At 47.6% G+C, this 14,627-nt stretch overlaps 1 long non-coding RNA gene across 2 annotated transcripts; it reads left to right on the forward strand.

The window, feature by feature from the left end:
• The first annotated feature begins 1,669 nt into the window (after positions 1–1,669).
• Positions 1,670–9,364, forward strand: LOC105485979 (uncharacterized). 2 transcript variants are annotated; one of them, XR_011615174.1, is made up of 4 exons: positions 1,670–1,889; positions 2,728–2,785; positions 7,746–7,808; positions 9,005–9,364. It is a non-coding gene; the product is annotated as an uncharacterized lncRNA (long non-coding RNA). The 2 variants fall into 2 exon arrangements; XR_989869.3 differs by lacking the exons at positions 7,746–7,808; positions 9,005–9,364 and adding an exon at positions 3,623–3,779.
• The last annotated feature ends 5,263 nt before the right edge of the window (positions 9,365–14,627 follow it).

A 14,627-nucleotide genomic window follows, 5' to 3' on the forward strand; every position in this document is an offset into this window, starting at 1 on the left:
GGTCTTCTTCCCTGCATCACCACCACCCCTCACCCCCCAACATCCTCTGCACGGACACACACACCATCCCCCACACAGACATACACACCATCCTAGGGGTTTCCTATCAATGTGTTCCTTTTAGTTGCTTCTGACTTTTATTATTAATAACATACAGAAAAGCATGGATAATTGGGAAATAACCACTTCTTGTACTCAGTACTGCCCAGCTGAGCAGGGAAGGAGCACTGGAAAGTATATTAAGTGGTTGTTTGGCTTTTAAGTCAAACGTACTTGGGTTTACATTCTGGCTGCACTTTTCACAATCCACGTGGCCTTGGCATTAACCTCCCCAGCTGGTTTCCTCTGTAAACTCAGTTTGTACCTCCACAAGGTGGTTGTTGAAGATTAAAGGAATTTGTGCACATTGATGTGTTGAGTGATCTTGGCACCGAGTGGGCACCCAGGAAGTTCCACAAGTTATGTTGGCTGGGGAGGTGCTCCCTCATTTACCTCTTCAGTGTCAGCTTTCTTCTCCGATATCAGCATTCACTTTTTACTTCTCCTTGCGCCCGTTGCATACACACACGCTGATGTTTTATTTCCCCAATTCGTGTTTTCTGTGAAAGTGTGGCTTTTTAAATAGACGTTGCCAGGCAGGCAGAGCAGGGCTTGCTTCCTGCTTGGTGAACCAAGTGGCTGCTGTGGGTTTAGTGGAAACTCAGGAGTCTATTTATGATTGCTGAGGTGCCTGTGGCTCATCTTGACTGCCTGTGTCTGAGCGTTTGGTGATGTTCAAAAGCCGAAGGGTGCCAAAAGTGTCTCTGGAGAATTGAGACTTTACAGTCCATAAGCAGAGGACAGCATTTTCCCAGTCCCAGAGATACAAACTATTGCCAGAGTGTGTAAGCTGTTTGGTTTCCTAATAAAATATCTCAAGCCTTTTAGTAATACCTCCTTCCCTTCTAACAATGACACATACCAGACCAGCATTTTTAAAAAAATGCTCCCACCTTTTGATTTAGAAAAGTTGAAAGAATAGCACAGTGAACATGTGACCAATTACTGTGACACTTCTCACCATGTCCTTCTTGGGACAGGGACCTTCTCCTGAAACACAGGCCATCATCAAACCCAAGAAATCTCATTGACACAATAGTATTACCAGGTCCAACTGTGCATCAAAAATGCCCTTTACAACTGTATTTTTGGATCCAGGATACAAAGATTATATACTTCGGTTGGTAGCCATGGTCAGCCCAACACTTTTAAAATGATACAAATTTTGTTTGAGAATTTTGGAGATTTTATAGCTGCTATACATAAGCATGTTGCCCAAAGGATGACTTTATTAGAGGAATTAGATGATGTTTCTTTAATAGTTGTTTTTAGGCGTTACTTGTAACCACTTATATCAAAAAGCATTATTAAATGTGACCCACCAACCAAAAGGTTGCCATAAATTATCTTGAATGTATTTGTTGACCTAACCTTAATAAAAACTACTGGAGTGGTCTAGTGATCAGAGTCATAACTGTTCCTCCCTGATCGGGTGATACAAGTTCAGGAATAAACGATTCCCACTGCTTCACAACCACAAGAATAGAATCTAGAATAGCAGGTATTGACTCTACAGTTGCTATGGCTTTCATGTGTTTATGGCACATATACTGTGTGTCCTGCACACAGGTGGGGTGATGTATTTTCCACACACAGCTGATGTGCTCTGGTTATACTCCCCATGACTGCCTGCCTGCCCATCTGGAATTCCTCCCTACAGTGTTAGTCCTGGTCCTCTGAGAAGGGGCATTGCCTTCACCGTACTTGTCAGGCCATTCAGTTGTAAAATGTCCGAAACCCACCTAAAAGTACTTTGGTTCAAAGGGGATTTATAAGCAGAAGGATGGCAGGTAATGAAACAAAGCATTAACTAACCAGTCTGTGCATAACTCAGGGCAGCCGGGCTTTTGGAACACTGGGACTCCTCTCCACTATCCTTGCTGATAACTTGCTTCTAGGGGAGGTTGGGAAGCACAGCCGCAACAGCAGTCCCCAGCAGACACCACTAACACACCTCCCAGGGGCAAGAAGTCCCAGGGGGAAACTTCCGTCCCTCCTGGGGATGAAACTGTGCCCAGAGTGAGCTCTGCAAGAACACGACTGCTGCCATTCTAACCATGAGTAGGTAGAGGGAAGAACATTTATCAAAACAAGTGGGATGCTGCTTCCAGGAGAATGGAGGATGCTGGGTAGACCCAGTTGCACGTCTGCCCGGGACGTAACCTAGTTTTTCTCGTTCTCCCCTGCATCCCAGGGCACATGCATTCTCCCATTGTGGCACAGAGGAGACTGGCCAGGACGTAGTTCTTCAGTGCTGAGTCCATAGGCGCTAGGACCTCATGTGTAACCAGCAGACCCTGAGGTTGCACAAAGTGAGGGTGGCCCAAGATGCTGAGAACCTCCCAGCTCCCAAGGACGGATGTGGGGACTCATTACTCCTTTCCTGCCACTGGGAATCATGCCTAGTAGCCCAAGCAATTCACCAAGCCTTTGCTCTGAGCAGGGCTCTTTGGCCCTCACAGTTTGCCTAGAAAGCTCATCCTCCAACCCCCAGACCCTGTTGTCCTCATCTATGTTGTGCATGGCTCCTCCTGCCCTGGTGCTGTGTGGTTCTGAATACAGGGAGAGGGAGTGGGGAGTCCAGGCTGACTCCCAGGTCTCTCTGACTTTGGTCTCTCTCTTTTCAAGGTGAAAAATGGCATCCTTCCTTGAAGGAGAACACGCAGACAGACAGCCAGAGAAGAAGGTGAGGGAGAGCTAGGTTTACCTCGACACATGTTGAATTTGAGGTGTCTGCAGAGCCAACAGCCAGCCAGTGAGCAGAGGCTCCCGGGTGTGGAACTGGGTAGAGAGCGGAGCTGAAATACAGACTGCAGTTGGAGTGGACAGCCGGGCTCTGGGTGCAGACACACAAGCCGGCTGTGCACACAGCCCAAGTGAAGGACTGTTTGTCCTGTGTGTGCCCCCCATGCGCCCGAGTCACATGCACCCTCCTCTACTGAGCTTTCAGCCTCATCTACACATGTGAGAGGGAACAGGCTCAGTTCTATTCATTGTTTAATAGCCCAAGTGCCTAGCACAGGGTTTGCATTTACTCAGTCAGGATTTGTCAAAGAACTGAGGTTCAAAACACAAACCCTCAGGAGGCCTATGTTAAGAATCAGGGCAGAAGAGCATCTGAGGAAACAGTGGTGGGAGAGCTGGAAGGAAACAGGTGGTAGAGGTCACAGAAGCCAAGGGAGAAAAAGGAGGAAGGGATGGAGAGGGACGAGTGCTACAAAGTGGCCAAAGGAGATGAAGACCAGAATGTGCACTAGACTGAAGCGCAGAGTTCCCTGGTGATTTCAGAGAGCAGTTGCAGCTGAATGAGTGTGAGGAAGCAAAGGATATTGCATTTGGAGAATGCTCTCCCGGGTGTAAAATTAGAAAATTGAGTGGGAAACTGGAACAATAAATGCATTCCACTAGAGTCTGGGGTGGAGTTTGGGTGGTGAATGCTCTGGGGTCAGAGGAAGATGGTTCTCTCCTTGTTCAACTTACCATGGTCTTCATATGCTTGGCTTTGGTCCCACTGAATCAACAGAGCCTGGAAGTCAGAGGCACCTGTTTCAGCCACCATCAAAATGGAAAGAACCCACAGGGTGTCCTGGATCCTCCCTTCTGTCCCTCTGGCCTCATCCAGTGCTGGCGCATTCCCCTCTGCCCATTTTCTACTTGGGACCTGGATTAGTCTGTTCTTATGCTGCCAATAAAGACATACCCGTGACTGAGTAATTTATAAATAAAAAGAGGTGTAACAGACTCAGAGTTCCACGTGGCTGGGGAGCCCTCACAACCATGGTGGAAGGCAAAGGAGGAGCAGAGCATGTCTTACAGGGTGGAAGGCAAGAGAGAGCTTGTGCAGGGGAACTCCCATTTATAAAACCATCAGATCTCATGAGACTTATTCACTATCATGAGAACAGCATGGGAAAGATCTGCCCCCGTGATTCAATGACCTCCCACCAGGTCCCTCCCATGATGTGGGAATTATGGGTGCTACAATTCAAGATGAGATTTGGGTGGGGACACAGCCAAACCGTATCAGGAGTCTCTGGGAGATCTCAACTGCAGCCACTCACTCAGCCTCCCCCTTCCCATGCTCCTCAGAGTTTTAGCCAATAATGAACTATAAAACCATTCCTCACAGAAGCTAAAAAATTGCCTGACACAAAGACTTTTTGAGATAATAGGCTTGGAAATAGGAGTCTACAGTGGCCCAGTGTAGACTGCCACCCATGGCAGACTCTTTGTTTCATGGCAGTGGAAACTGGAGGACACACGCTGGTCTGGGGGCTCCCCCTGGCCCATGAAAGCAGGTCTGCAGGCCAGGGGCTCTAAGGTCAATGAGACCTACCCAGGAGTGACATGTGCAGAGCTGAGATTTCTAACAGTGCATCTTTCCTACACAAGCTCATAAACCTCTTGTTTTTAGGAAGAGAGGGGGCATCACAGCTAGTTTTGGCAACCAAGGAAGAACAGTCCTCAGTCTGAAACTATCCTCTGTGGTTGTTGGGGAGGTCCTGCACTGGTTGAAAAGGGTCCCTAAAAATGGTAATCAGCCCTTCCTCAGACATGGTGAAGTTGGAGCAGGACCTTGGCTTCAAGGAGGAAGGAGTTACCCCCAAGGGATACTGTGCACCCCAAATCCTATATCCCTGGCCATGGCAGCCCTGCTCAAACCCACCCAACCTCCCACCCTCAGGTGTACATACATGTGCATACACTCTCTAACACATACACACTGCACCATATATACCCAATGCATATGCATGCACACACACACACACACACCCACAGGCACACTGCACCACACATACCACCCAACCCCACCCTCCGCCAGCCTTCACTTATCCATATTCCCTCTGCTCAGGCCTCCCCCTCCCCAGGAATCCCTGGCCAGACCTCCTGACAATGCTCCAGTTGGTCCCCAACCCCTCCATGGAGATTTCTTTGTGTCTCTCCTTTTGTATTTAAAGCATTACTTTATAATCTGTTTGTAACTCTGCTGCTAGACCGTGTGTTCCTTGAGGACAGGAATAGGTTCCTAGTCCTATTGGTGTCCCCAGAGCTTAGCACAGAGCCTGATACATAAGCGAAATGTGAACTAAAGAAATGTGAGCAAAAGAAATAATTGATGGATAAGCACTGGCCAGATTCCACATGCCTGAGAAAACTGTGTCCCATTCCAGAAGCCTTAGTGTCTGTATCAGCTTTCTAGGGCTGCCATAACTAATGACCACAGACCAAGTGGCTTGAAACAACAAAAATTTATTCTCTCTCAGTTCTGGAGGCCAGATGTCTGAAGCCAAGGTGTCAGCAGGACTCTAGAGGAGAATCCATCCTTGCCTTCCGGCTTCTGGTGCTGCCCTGCATTGCTTGGCTTGCAGCCACATCTCCTTATTTCTTCTTTCCATTACTTTTCCACATGTATTTCTTGTATTTCTGTTACCTTCTTTTGCCTCTCTCTTGTAAGGACACTTATGACATTTAGGGCCCACCCAGGAAATCCAGGGTAATCTCCCCACCCCACGATCCTAAACTTAATCACATCTGCAAAACCCCTTTCCAAATGAGGTCACGTTCACGGGCTCCAGGGACCAGAACTTGGATCTTTGGGTGGCCATTACTTAGCACGCTATGGAGCTCCCAAGTGGATGAGAAAAAATATTGCCTAAATCTTTCTTGCAAAGTTTTCCCATGTTTCACCAGAGAGGAATCTCCTGGACAAGATGTGCTTGCTTTGTCATTGTCCAGGAACATCCAACCAGTGATCAAATTTGTAAGCCTTCAATCATACCTCTGTTGATAATAAAGGGTGCACAAAAATGACAGCTTTTCATGAGAATCTCCACCAAGGGCTGAAGTGAAAAGGGAGACAGAAGGGTGTGCTTCAGGATGAGAGGCAGGGGAAGGTGCAATATGTCAAACTGGCCAAATTATTTCAGACTAGCATCTAAGCCACAAAATAGAGTCTTTGGGATCTTGGGACTGATGGCAAGGGGAAGGCAGGCCCAGGCTTAACCTTAGCTCCTAAAAGGAGGAATGGGATGAGGAACAGGAGATGGAAGAAGGTCTGAGTGAGGGGGAGTAGTCATGGTTAAGATGAGACAGAGTGACCTCCAGGGTCGAGAAGAATGATCCTAGCCCCTGTCCTGATAACAGAAGGACCTGACCAAGCTTCTAGGAGCTGTAGCCAGGCTCCTCTGAGTACTGGAGCCAAGAGGAGACCAGATCGCAGCTCTGCCATGCTTGCTGATGGATCTGGACATCTTTCTTTCTCCCCTGAGCCTTTATTTCCTCAGCTGTTAGTAGGGCGTGAGAAGCATGGTCCCTCCTTGATGGACCCCTACCTTTTACCAAAGCATCCTAGAAAAGCAAACAAACGTTTGCCTGAGAGTTGGCCAAGTGGTGCTACTTTGAGTTGACGTAGACAGGAGAGAAGGAAGCTCCATTCCTCGAGTACCACTGATTAGAGACCAGGATCCTGACTACACTTCATTTACCAGTGTGTGGGGTCTCTCATACCAGGGTCTTCGGCCCTTGTAGATATGGGTAAGGAGGAGGGAAAGACCCTGCCCAGGCTCTGAGCCCAAGATAACCTCCAGCTTTGGGGGACTACCAGGCATCCCAGCTCACAATAAAATTGTGCCTTGGTTCCATATTTCCGTTGTTCCTCATTGCATGTCTTCCTCTGGGATCTCACCAGGAGAAGGGGGTAATGGCAGGGCAGATTCAGACTCTCCTGGGACCCTAGCTCCAATGCCAGCCATCAGCATGCTGAATCCCATCTGATCCCCTCGTCCGACAACATCCCAGTCCCATCCTCCCTGCCTGCTGGCTGAAAAGCCTCATGCTTTTCTTTATGGAGAGTGAAAGACGACAGATCCAGGAAGCCAGAAACATTGATCCCTGGCTTGTTTGCAAACTGGAACAGGGTACCTCTCTGTGCCTTGGTTTCCTTATATGTTCACCAGGAGTCATCACATTTGCCCAGCCAGGTTCTGGGCTTCCTGGAGGTGAGACCTAAGACAAGGAGACTCCTTTGAGCTCCAGTTTCTTCATCTGTAAATTCTGAGGAATAGCATTTGTCTCACAGGATTGTTGGGAGGGAGAAATGAAAGATGAGATGTGGAAGCTCTTCAGCAAAGTCAAAGCAAAAGAAGTTGACGATTAGATAAAAAACAATGTATAAGAGGTTGAACGGAGGAGTGCCTTAACGCAGAGGAGTTTCAGTTCAGACAGTATTTCTCAAAGGATATTGCTTGGAACACTCATCCCAAAAAATGCAGCTTGAATAAGGGGCTCCTTGGTCAAGTAAATTTGGGAAACTGTTCCTTTCCTGGAGATTTACCAGGTGCTTGAAAATATTAAGAGCTCAGAAAAGTACTGAGGTTAACAGACCCATTGAACTGTCTTTAATCCAGCATTTCCCAAACTCATTTCTTCAGGAACCACTCTCCTACCTGACATGCCCCCACTTTAACACAGGGAACCAAGGGTACTGGTTACACTTGTCCCTGCCCCTGCTGTGATGGACCCGAGGGAGATGGGAAAGCAGGATGCTGGCTGCGGAGGCAGGAGGGAGTGGGAAGGGGGCAGAAAGAGGAGCTGGGTCAGGAAAATGTCAGATGTGTCACTACTTGGCTCCATTTTCTTCCATCCAGGTCGGACCAATTGGAAGCTGCACCTGGAGGTATCTGGAAACCTGCTTGGCATGATTTATAGAGGTGGGTTTTGTTTTGAACACTGCTGGCTTCATATAATGGTATTATTTCCTCAAGGGATTAGTTAATGGAGGGAATACTGCTCTCAGAGAAACAGCATCAACGAAGATCTCTCAACTTAAAATAGTACTGAGTAGACAGGCCATGACCCCAAGATTGAACTCGAAAAGCTGCAGTCCAAAATCAAGGATGAAAAAGGAACACTTCACTGAGGAGAGACAGAAATCCACCATTGAAAGGTTTATAAAAAGCAGGGTAGAACAAGGGGTCTGGACTAGTGAGATGGATTGTTTAGGAGGCTCAAAGGCTCAGCAACAGAGGGGCAAAAATTGTGGGGGTGTGAAATGCCCCCCACTAACAGCTGAGGAAATAAAGGCTCAAGGGAGAAAGAAAGATGTGCAGACCCATCAGCAAACATGGCAGAGCTAGGACCTGGTCTCCTCTATGCCTCTGGAGCTTGGGAAAGAGAAAACTCAGAATTCAAACCCAGGTCAGGAAGGAGAAAGGAAGGGAAGAAGGAAGGGAGGAGGGAAAGGAGGAAAGAAGGGAAGGAGGAGGAAAAGAAGGGAGGAAGGAAGGAAAGAAAGAAGGAAGGAAGGAAAGGAGGGAATGAAAGAAGAAAAGTAGGGAGAGGAAAAGAAAGCATGTGCATATGCATGCATATCCCCACCCCAGCTAACATGTCCAATATAGGTCTGCACCCCAACAAACCCTGGCCCCTTAACCACTTCTCTGGGCTTGGGACTGTGTGGCTCTTCTTGGGATTGATGGATGTGGGAGGAGGCCATGCTGGCTCTGAACATGGACTTGGGGCCATCTGGGCATGGGATTTCCTGGTTCCATGACCTGGAGAAGGAGGTGTGGTTAGATAGGGGCATGGCCAGGGCAGGGGTCCCCTTGCCCTGCTCCAGGAGGGGTACTGGTCATGGAGAGACCAGACAGCGTGGAGCAGGTACTGGAAAGTGTTGGACTGGAGGAGGGGCCAAGAGACTGTCTACCTTTGCAGTTAGGGGCTCTCTGCCCCTTGTGGTCTCCATTTGCAAAGTGATGGGTTTGAATTATAGGTGGAGGTTCACAGCTCAGTGTTTGGGAACAAAGGTTTGAATTGTGAATTTTTTTGTTTGTGTGACTTTGGGCAAAACCTTCATCTCTCTGAGGACCAGCTTTCTCATCTGTGAAATTGGATGTTCCCTTTCTAGGCTGCGGTGAGGATTCCACGATGTTGGTGAAGAGATCAGCACAGTGTGTGCTTGGGAACTGGCAGCCACACTATTGTTCTTTCTGAGGTTGCTCACTTACAGCTTTAAAGTAGCTGCTCTGGGACTATCCTTGGAAAGAAGAGGGCAACTGGCCTCCTAATTTTATTCCCAGAGCCGATTTCCCTCCACTCTGGAGTCTGGTAGTTAAGAGCATGGGCTCTAGAATCTCCTGGGTCATTTAATTGTTAACTATTGGTGAGTCACTTAACTTCTGGGAGCCTCAGTTTCCTGGTTGGTAAAATGAGATGCTAACAGTATCTATTCCCAAAGATGTTATTAGGAATAAATGCAAATACATCTAAGCTCTTAAGCAAGGCCCGCCTGGCACACAGTTAATGTTTAAATCTGCCAGTGTTTTTCACCAATAGCCTCACGGTTCTCTCCCACTGTTCTCAGCCCACCTATAGGCAGATGCTGTAGGTGGCATTTGGATCTGTGGCAGAGGTGCTCGGGGAGCCATTGGCTCAGTTCATCAGCCCTGTGCCCTTTGCTCAATGGAACAATGGCCTCCAAGGAAGAAAAACCTCAAATCCGATTTGTTCGCTTAAATTCAAGCTCTAATTGTTTTGGGAAGAAGCCCATGGTGGCTGAAATCATTCCTTGTTTTGCTCTTCTTTGCTCCTGTCTGGCAAAGCTTAATCTCAGTCAGACCTTTTGATTGCACAGGGAAAAATTTGCCAAGAAAAGAAAATAGCAGCTGGGTCTCTTTAGAACTCAGACAAGGAAATTGCTTTATGATCAGGGCTCCTTCTGGGCAGCTTCACTTCCTTCTTCTTCCCGTGTAAGAAAATTTAAATTAAACAAATCTGAGCCAGTAATAGACAAATCTGGCTTCTCCCTGAGGGCTGACATGCAGATGACCTCGTGGCACTGGAAGGTCTGGTAAATGGTGGACCACCCCTAGCACAGGTGCTCTCCAGGAGGGCTTGCTCTGCCCCAGCGGCAGCCTGGTGGGAAAGAACCAGGTAAGTACAGGGTGCAGATTCCTCAGGCACCTCTGCTTAAAGCGAAGACCCCAGGTGGAGCATGGCCATTGCACATTTTCCATTAGCAAAAAAATATTTACATCAATCCCTTCTACTTGGTCCTATGTCACCCACTCTTTCCTTCCTCCTGGATGCGTCTAAATCCCTCGGAAAGGCCATCTGCTTCCACTCCTCAAACCCTTTCCCTTCATCATCTTGTCCTCGCATCTGCCGCCCCCAACTCTGTGCCAACCATATTGAACTACTAGAAATTTCCAGGACATCCCCTCTCCCTTTTCTAGTGGCTTTGCCTCAGGCTCTTCTCTGTCTCTAATTGTGGAAAAATGGCTGGGCGTGCTGGTTCACACCTGTAATCTCAGCACTTTGGGAGGCCGAGGCAGGAAAATCACAAGGTCAGGAGTTCGAGACCATCCTGGCCAACATGGTGAAACCCTGTCTCTAGTAAAAATACAAAAGATTAGCTGGGCGTTGTGGCTGGCGCCTGTAATCCCAGCTACTCGGGAGGCTGAGGCAGGAGAATTGCTTGAACTCAGGAAGTGGAGGTTACAGTGAGCCAAGATTGTGCCACTGCACTCCAGCCTGGGTGACAGTGCAAGACTCCACCTCAAAAAAAAAAATTGGGGTGAAACACGCATCTTAACCACTTTTAAGTGCACAGTTCCACAACATTAAGTACATTCACACTGTTGTGCAACCACCACCACCATCCATCTCCAGAGTGCTTTTCATCTTGCAAAACTAAAACTTTATACCCATGAAACAACAATTCTCCATTTCCCTCTCCCCAGCCCCTGGAAACCACCATTCTACTTTCTGTCTCTATGAATTGGAATCCGCCAGGCGCCTCCTGTGAGTGGAATCAGTATTTGTCTTTCTGTGACTGGCTCATTTCATTAGCATAAGGTCCTCAAGGTTCATCTGCATGGTAGCAGCTCTTCCTTCTCTTAAGGCTTCCTTTCAGATGGCCACATCCTACTCATCTTTCAGGTCTCAGCCTAAGTTCTCTTCCTCTGGGAAGGCACCCTGCTGACCTCCCAAGTGAGCACCCCCACCATGCTTTGCATTCCGATCCTGTCAGGGGACAGCCAGGGATGTGTGAGCTCCTTCAGGACACAGACTCCTTTCCATCCATGGCTGTATCACTGCACGGTGCCTGGCACTGAGTGGTGGCCACCAAATATTGCAGAGGGGAATGTTGAACAACCTTTCCTTGGAGATGTTCATGAACAATTTTCAACAAAAACCTTCAGACCAGATCTGAATGCTCTTGATCTACCGGGGTTACCAGGTATCAACCACCCTTTCCTGGAGCACAGTTGGCCTCTGTGGCACTGTTGTCTGCCTGTTCTCTCGTTCCTCTTGCCTGACCTGCGGTCTCTGCTCAATCCGTCCCTCCTTCTCTTTGAGCACTTGAGGTGTCTGCACCCACTCTGCTCCACACACATCCCCTGGGGTCATCCTGGCCCCACCTCTCTGGAGATGATTTCCAGTTGCCTGTCCGTGCCTCACTTCATCCTGCACAGCCTGGGAAGCACCTCATCCCGGCCATCTCTCTCCTTCTTTCTGTGTAAGCTGACCCAGCCTCTGCAAGTCTGCAGGTTAACACCAGCACCATCACTTGGCTTGCAGTTTGCAAGGACGTGCTTGATTCCACAGCAATGTGCCGGCTGTCCAAATCTTCAGTGTTCAGAGCATTTGTAAACAACACCCCTTCCTTTGTATGCTCCTATAAAATCCCTTCTCCAAGGCCTTATCACTGTGGGGTGGCAGAAAGAGAAGTGGGATCCTATCCCTGCCTTGCCACATATTGGTGGTTTAAATTTAGGCAAATTACAAGTCCTCCCTAAGCCTCAGTTTCTTCATCTGTAAAGCGGAGATAACAAATAGAACATCTCCAGGGATGTTGTGAGAACTAACAACGGAATTCAGTGATTTCCTACCTAATGTGTGAGATATCCCTGGGTGGAAGATCTCCCACATTTTTTTGATGTTGAATAAGGTGTGTGCTGTTTGAGAAAATGGGCCCCACTAAGACAATGTATGTGAGGTATCTTGTAGAACCAACACGAGCGCGTTGACCACAGGCCCATCGCCTTCCTCCCTCCTCAGTTCTCTCTCCCTGTCCTTGGTCCCACAGCCAAGCTGCCCAGGGAAAATGTTGATGTTATTTCTAGGGAATCCACTGCTCAAAGGTTCGCTGCAGTAGTAGACACTCTCTTAGGTGAGTTGATGGATTAGCTGGCTCTCTGTCAACGCCCTGCCAAATGCCCACAGCCCTCTGAATGCTAATGCCTGGAAGGTGGTGAAAGTGGCCGGTGCACTTCGGCTCCAGCAGGTGAGTAATTGACTTGTGTGCTTAGAATCAGGTTTGTTCTCAAACCTGTTTGTGCCCATCGTGCACTTCATTGTGCTGATAAATTTATTTAAACAAAATGAAAATTCATGAAATTCACGTGAAATGTAATGAAAAGAACTTGGTGAAAGCTAAGATGAAGACTTTGAAAAGACTAGCTGAAGGGTGATACTGAATTGAGGATATGTGAAACCACTGTTAAAGTGTGGGAGAAATTATAAAAATCTGCAAGGATATTGCACTCCTATTGCTTTGCAAATATCATTAAATTCTTACTCTACTTTTACAAAGTGGAAATTGAAAATCATATATAATGCATTACAGGAAGACCATGCTGAACTCATCTCTCAGTGCAAGAAACAACCTTGGCTCTACATGAAAAGATTGGCGAAGGAATGTACATCTTAATGTTGCAAATTGAAATAAAATGTTTACGGGATGTGTACATCATTTTTTAATGGTTCCTTGCCTTTAAAGATATACAGTCACGCATCTCCATTCCGAAAAATGCATCGTTAGGGGGTTTTATCATTATGCAAACATCACAGGGATTGTGACCCAAGAAGGCCAGTGTGGGACCCAGGGAATGAAATAACACACAGCTAGAGAGAGGCACTAATTTGCCCTGCTTCCCTGTAAAACCCACCACATCACAGCACAGGGAGACCGGGCAGGTGCATAGAGTCTCTGTGGTACCCCAGGTTTCCATAGCTTTGGGAGCCTCAGGGCCCGCCCTCCACCTCATGCTCTCAGGAGCCCAGGGTGTCTGCACAGGGGTCCTAAGGAGGAAGAGTGAGGCAGTCGTACCGTAAGTGGCACTGGGGGAAGGAACATCGGCCATGGAGCTTGGGTTGAAGAACTGAGGGGGGCCTTGACGGTGAAACTGGGGGAGGCTTAGAGTGCCCTGAACACTGCAGAAGGACATTTGACGTGTGGGATTCAAGTTGTGACCTCAGTTATACTAACAGGATGGGGTGGTAGGGTTGGCTAAGGGACAGTGACTCTTGCAGATAACAGGGAGGCCCGGGATGCCCCTGCCAAGAAAGGCTGCATCATTTCAGGAGGCCACTCTCTTTGACCTGGGTGATTCTCTCAGACTAATCGCTATCGCAAAATGCATTCTGTTTGTTTATGCCTTCTTTCGTCTCAGCTTCAAGGATGGAATCTTCTGGAGAGAGAATGTTATCAGTCTTTTCAGGCTGGAATAAGGAACAGATATGGGAACAGGAACCCATGATCACATTGGTCATGGGGAACAAGGGCCACCTGTCCGTTACATGAATTTTCTGCGTTGGAACAAGATGCAGCCTGACTGAATCCATTAGATAACAAGAGCCTTTTCTCCTGAGCTTTGACTTGATTTTCAGACTACCAACTCATATGTGATATTTTCCAGGTGAATGATTTTCTGCATCCAGTCAACTTATTTTTGTTATGGTCATGTTTGATCTCTGGCATCCCAGAAGAATCGTTACTGAGATCCAGAATCCAATCAACACATTGCTTTTTCAAAATAGACATTCAGAGAAACCTGCCATTTTTAGGGCTGGAAAGAAACTTAGAGATCATGTAATCCCACTCCTCATTCGATAGCTAACTCGGTGGACATGACTGCTAGAGAAAGGCACAAACTAATTAGGGTGAACTTGAAAGTGGAACCCAGGAAACCCTAACTCATGAAGAGTGCTACAAACATTTTGTTCTGTAACTACACAATTTGGATTCCCATTGACTGGCCCAGATACACTATAGAAGGGCTTAGGTTCTTTTTTTTCTGTGTATTTTTCTTGGAAATAATATACAGACATTTCCTCAGGTATCCATGGTCCAATTGGACAGAATCATAAACAAAATCACCCTATGGTTTTCTTACACAAGATCAAGGTCACGTGCGAAACCTTTGCTCACCCTCTCGCGTGCTTGGGGAGTGAGCATCACGTAACTATTCTGAATTTCTCGAACTGGGTATCCTTTCTCCCCGATTCCTCCTCCATCCCTCCTCCCTCTCCCTCTGCCCTTCCACCCTTCTTTCCCTCCTCTTCCTCCCAGCTTACCCCCTTTCCTCCCTAATCCTGAAATTTGAACTTGCAGGCAGGTTTCTCCCTACATCTGCTGTAGCTCACAGTCAACCTACCGGGGTTTTTGTCCACATCAGCACCCTCACCACGCCCTTTTGTTCTTTTCTTTCCCCCACCAAACCCTTTTGTTCTTTTCTTTCCTCTCT

Source organism: Macaca nemestrina, chromosome 16, assembly GCF_043159975.1.
Source record: "Macaca nemestrina isolate mMacNem1 chromosome 16, mMacNem.hap1, whole genome shotgun sequence".
Lineage (NCBI taxonomy): Eukaryota > Metazoa > Chordata > Mammalia > Primates > Cercopithecidae > Macaca > Macaca nemestrina.